The following is a 4944-nucleotide window of genomic DNA, read 5'->3' on the forward strand; positions in this document are numbered from 1 at the left end:
CTTTATTATTTGAAATATATCTTCAAAAAGTTCAGAAACACTTGACTTTAATGTCTTTTTGATACAGTAAACTAATGGTAAACAAACTGAAATCGCAAATATTCAAAATCTAGGCCTGATGGAAAAATCGAAAAAGAGATTTGAATTCATCTCACTGATTTCCATAGTAATCACGATTCATAATCTCCTGAAGAGCGAAGAAAGTATTTTCTTTTTTTTTTTTTTTATAGTGTAACTAGAAAAGCATTGTGCGATGTAATGGGAAGGTCCATAATAATAAACAGTGGGCAAAAGTGTTTAAACTGAAATTCAGGAATCCAGAATTCGGTGACTACTGTTAGGAACTGCGTCGCTTGGAACGTCTGACACTTTGTTTCACATATAGCTTACAATGTTTAAGGCGACAGCCTTACCGCAGTGGATATACCGGTTCCCGTCAGATCACTGAAGTTAGGCGCTGTCGGGAGTGGCTGGCACTTGGATGGGTGACCATCTGGGGCGCCATGCGCTGTTGCCATTTTTCGGGGTGCACTCAGCCTCGTCATGATAATTGAGGAGCTACTCGACCGAATAGGAGCGGCTCCAGTCGAAGAAAACCATCATAACGAGAGGGAGAGCGGTGTGCTGACCACATGTCCCTCCTATCCGCATCCTCAGCTGAGGATGACACGGCGGTCGGATGGTCCCGGTGGGTCACATGTGGCCCGATGACAGAGTGCTTTACGATGTTTAGTGTCATGCAGGGAGGCAATAGTTTTGAAAACTATGTTGCAATGTTTGCCCTCGTGTTCCACACCGCCTCTTACTCCCCCCACCCCCCAAATCCTTCTGCCCCTCCCATCGTTGCTCTCTCTCCCTCTCTCTCCCACTCTCTCTCTCTCTTCTCCCCATCAAGGTCTGCTACGCGCTACCGACTCTAAACCTCGTAGCGGCCTGTTTATATTGAAGTATTACGAAAACTCATCAAACATACTTTCCATTTCCTGTTTCATTTAAAATTAATTGCTTTCCTGTACGTTGCCAGGCACTTGTCCTTGACAAGTTAAATAAAGAATCAAATAAAACCTTAATTGGATATTTCTGCGACACATTTTCCGTAGTGGAAGCCGATTCGCGTTGCTGGGGAATTTTCTTCAACATACGAATGCTATCAGTGAAAGTATGGTTAATTCTCCCAGTATAAGTTTAATTAAACCGTAAATCGAAATTATATTCCGGTCCCCTGTGACCGTGATTTGTGGCGGTAATGAGATCGCGAACCTTTGACATGGACCGACAGACTCCGACGGTATTCGCATTGATTGCTTGGGGCGTTTAGAGCGACGACATTAATTACTCCAGTTGTTGGACCGTGTCTGTTTTTACAAACCGCGTACTTCCCAAGATCAGTGCTATCCACTTTCGTTTTCCCTTTTTCATTTATGATGCATTTTGGCAAATGGTAAACATATTGCTCCAGATTTTGCACCCTCTCCAAGATGTAACAAAATCTGCGTGTTCAATATGTGGTGCATTTTGAATTTATGCTTAAATGCACAAACATAAACTCTGAAATGTATTGTGAGACCCTCATAAAACTGAAAGCATGAATCCAAAGAGTTCGTCCACAAATGTAGAACTCTCTCCTTCAGTAAGACGGTGTCAGACCACACACGAGCGCTGCAGTAACTGCAACAAACCGACGCCTTGCATTCACTGTCATCGATAGTCATCTACAGGGTGATTCACGAAGATATGCAAATATTTTAATATGTTATTCTACAAGTAAAGCTAAAGGAAAAAGTTCATATAAACATAGGTCAGCAAATGTCTAGCTACGGATTTACGGCTAATAAAAGATTGTGCCCCAAATTTAGCAACTTCGCTAATATGAAGCATCGAAAAACTATAGGTCTACGAGGTTAAATTAAAGCTCGATTTCCATTTATTTTGTTGTTATTGGTCTGTTGAATCCCATAAAACATGTCTCAGATGTGTACGTGCAGTAGTTTACCAGAACAACCAGAGAAGCAAAGATTAGTATACAAGCAAATTTGTTTACTTTACATTAAGGATGTAGAAACGTTTATGTCATTGTTGGCAACTGTTAGTGAGTTGTTTCAGACGTGTCCTAAACTTGAAACGAGTTATTTTTCTGTATTTTTCAATGAAAGAACGTAATAACAACAGAGAACAACCCTGTGAAACTGAAACAAGCAACAATATCTGTTCATACACCTGCAGCTAAATAAATTGAACTTGGTGGAGACTTTTTGAACATTTATTGTGATTATATTGTGAAATTGCATGTACGCTGTACAACTTCCTTAACACTGAGCATTGCTTTCTCCTATTTAAAATGAATTCAAGTGCGTTATGTTATTAATAAGAGCTGATTATCTGACACTTTCATGCAGTTTCAGTTAACGTTATTAGCATCAATTTTCCAAAATTAAATTCTTTACAACTTCTGTTGAAAAGTTTGCTCAGTTGTCTGAAATTTAAAAAACAAATTGGGCCAAGTAGTTAATAAATTGAAAATTATACGAAATTACTTGTTTGCTTCTCGTGATATTCTGAAAAACTACGTCTGGAACATGTTTTATTAGATTCAACACATCAAAAAGCAACAAAATAAATGGAAATCGTGCTTTACTTTAACCATGTAGACCTATAGTTTAGCGATGGCTTCATATTAGCTAAGCTGCTTAATTTCAGGCAAAATCTTTTATTTGCCGTAACTCCGCAACCAAAACATTTGTGGATCTATGTTTACATGAACTTTTTTCTTTAGTTTTACTCCTAGAATAACGTATTTAAATGTTTACATATCTTCGTGAATCACTCCCTCCTTGGCCACATGTAAGTTTCATCTGTCTCCAAAACTTAAAAAAAAAAAAAAAAAAAAAAGAAAAAAAAAAAAAAAAAAACTTCGAGGACCTCACTTTGATAATAGTGAAGCGGTGCAAGCAGAGGTGAGGCTGTGTCTCTGTAAAAAGAAGTCACACGTGTTACAGTTAAGGGATCAACAAATTGGCCTCTCGTAAGAAGAAATACGTTCGTAGCCAGGGTGACTACGTGCAGAAATAAATATATAGACATGAAGAAAAAATATGTCGGATGTTAATAATTTTTTTTATTTAAAACCCTTTTACAGTTTTCAAATAAGAAATTCGGAGGCATTACTTATCGGCATGCCCTCATAGTTCGATGAACTGTAGCCGGAAAAGTTCCAATATACTTTATATCACTGCATTCGTCTTTCCATGTGCAACTGAACGTCTTTAAAGCGAGATACCATGTTGCACAAAAAGTGGAAAAAGATAGTAGAATGCGTCCATCTCACAAAAGATAAAGTAGACTCTAGTATGAAACAGAATATCTTCCTGCTAGGTTACTATCCCTTGCTGAGAAGCGTTTATCTAAGTTTTTATCCTTTTACGTAACACGGCGAATTCCGGGTTACGCGTTAGATACAGCTTAACAGCGGAAAAAAGAGTGACGGTGACTTTGCTATTGTGGACATGTAAAACTTCGAGCTGTAGTTCTCAGTATTCATGACAGTAACACTTTGAGTGGACTAAAATTGGTCTTTTTCGTCGTGGACTTCTCTTTTATAGTGTTACGTTGTAGCCATGAGCTCAACGTGATGTTAACAGGTTGTTCCCAACTACCAACGGAACAGAAATTGTTTTCCGTAATATTCTCATCAGTATGAAGAGCTACCATTGTCAGTAGAACTTGCTAGACTTGGGGGGGGGGGGGGGGGTAAAACAGGAAGGAACCGTTTTCCGGAAAGAAAGTACACGGGGAGCTATACAATTCAACGGGTGGAAGAGCAAGTCTTCTAACAGTAATGAGCAAACTATAAGAAGAGCACTTGGACCAATTGCTAGTGCGATAAAGCGGAACGTTGTCCGTGTCTGAATTTACGTTTCTCTAAAGCCACTTGAACATAAAAAAAGACTGTATACCGTTACCTGCTAGAGACCGGGCGGAAATACATCAACGATGAAACCATAGCTAACCCGACGTTTTGAGTTTAGACAAATTAACTCAATAGCAGCTGAAAGACTATCATTTTCTTACTCAGCTATCAGTGCTTTGGACCTTCACGTTAGCTACCTTGCCTGTTACATTAGTGCATTTGATGAAATAACAACTAAGCACTGTCCAAAAATCGTTAACCTAATTTAACACAACGGGGAAACGGCTTATAAGTAAACACGTGATGGAAAGTGTCTTAGCAGAGCGCACTCAATTTCTATGTGACTGTGAACCAAAACGTCATCACCCCTCTTATTCTTTCTCATGAGGCAGGCAGGCTATGGTAAGCGCAAAACCTCAGGAATTCTAAGGATGTTTCTGCGTGAACGATGAAATGCCTCTGTAATTTTCAATAATAACTTTTAATTTCTCTCCATTAGAACAAAACCAAGTGGTTCAACAAGCCTTTGCATTTAATGTCGTAACACAGTGTCATCAAGTGTTTCATTAACGAACAATGGAATTGTGAGTTAGGAAGTGGGGATGAGGGGTACACTTAGGATGGAAGATCGAGGCCCCTGTAATGTCACTCCTTAAATCACAACAACCAAATTTATTCTTTATTCGAAACAGGTAAGAGACAGTCGTCGACGTGGGCATCTATTACAAAATATTACAGGTATCTTGCTTCTCAAGGAAGACAGCCGATAAAAATTACCAACAGGCTTAAAGAGATGACCCTCAAAGATTTCAAATAAATTACAATCTAAAGCAGATTTAAAGAAATGGCACAAAATTAAAAAAAATTACAATATGGAGTTGATTTCAGTTCGTTTAGAACCCACAAAAACCCAACCAGTGCAACACCAACACATAATTGCAATTTATATTCAACTAATTTAAAACATTTCTTAAACAAAAAAATACAAGAAAAAGGTTACGTTTATCCAATGGGCAGTGACCCCAGACTGCCCTGGG

At 38.7% G+C, this 4944-nt stretch overlaps 1 pseudogene; it reads left to right on the forward strand.

Annotated features, from left to right (window-relative positions):
• Window positions 1-399: 399 nt before the first annotated feature.
• On the forward strand, window positions 400-517 carry LOC126285573 (5S ribosomal RNA; annotated as a pseudogene).
• The last annotated feature ends 4427 nt before the right edge of the window (window positions 518-4944 follow it).

Source organism: Schistocerca gregaria, chromosome 8 (assembly GCF_023897955.1).
Source record: "Schistocerca gregaria isolate iqSchGreg1 chromosome 8, iqSchGreg1.2, whole genome shotgun sequence".
NCBI lineage: Eukaryota > Metazoa > Arthropoda > Insecta > Orthoptera > Acrididae > Schistocerca > Schistocerca gregaria.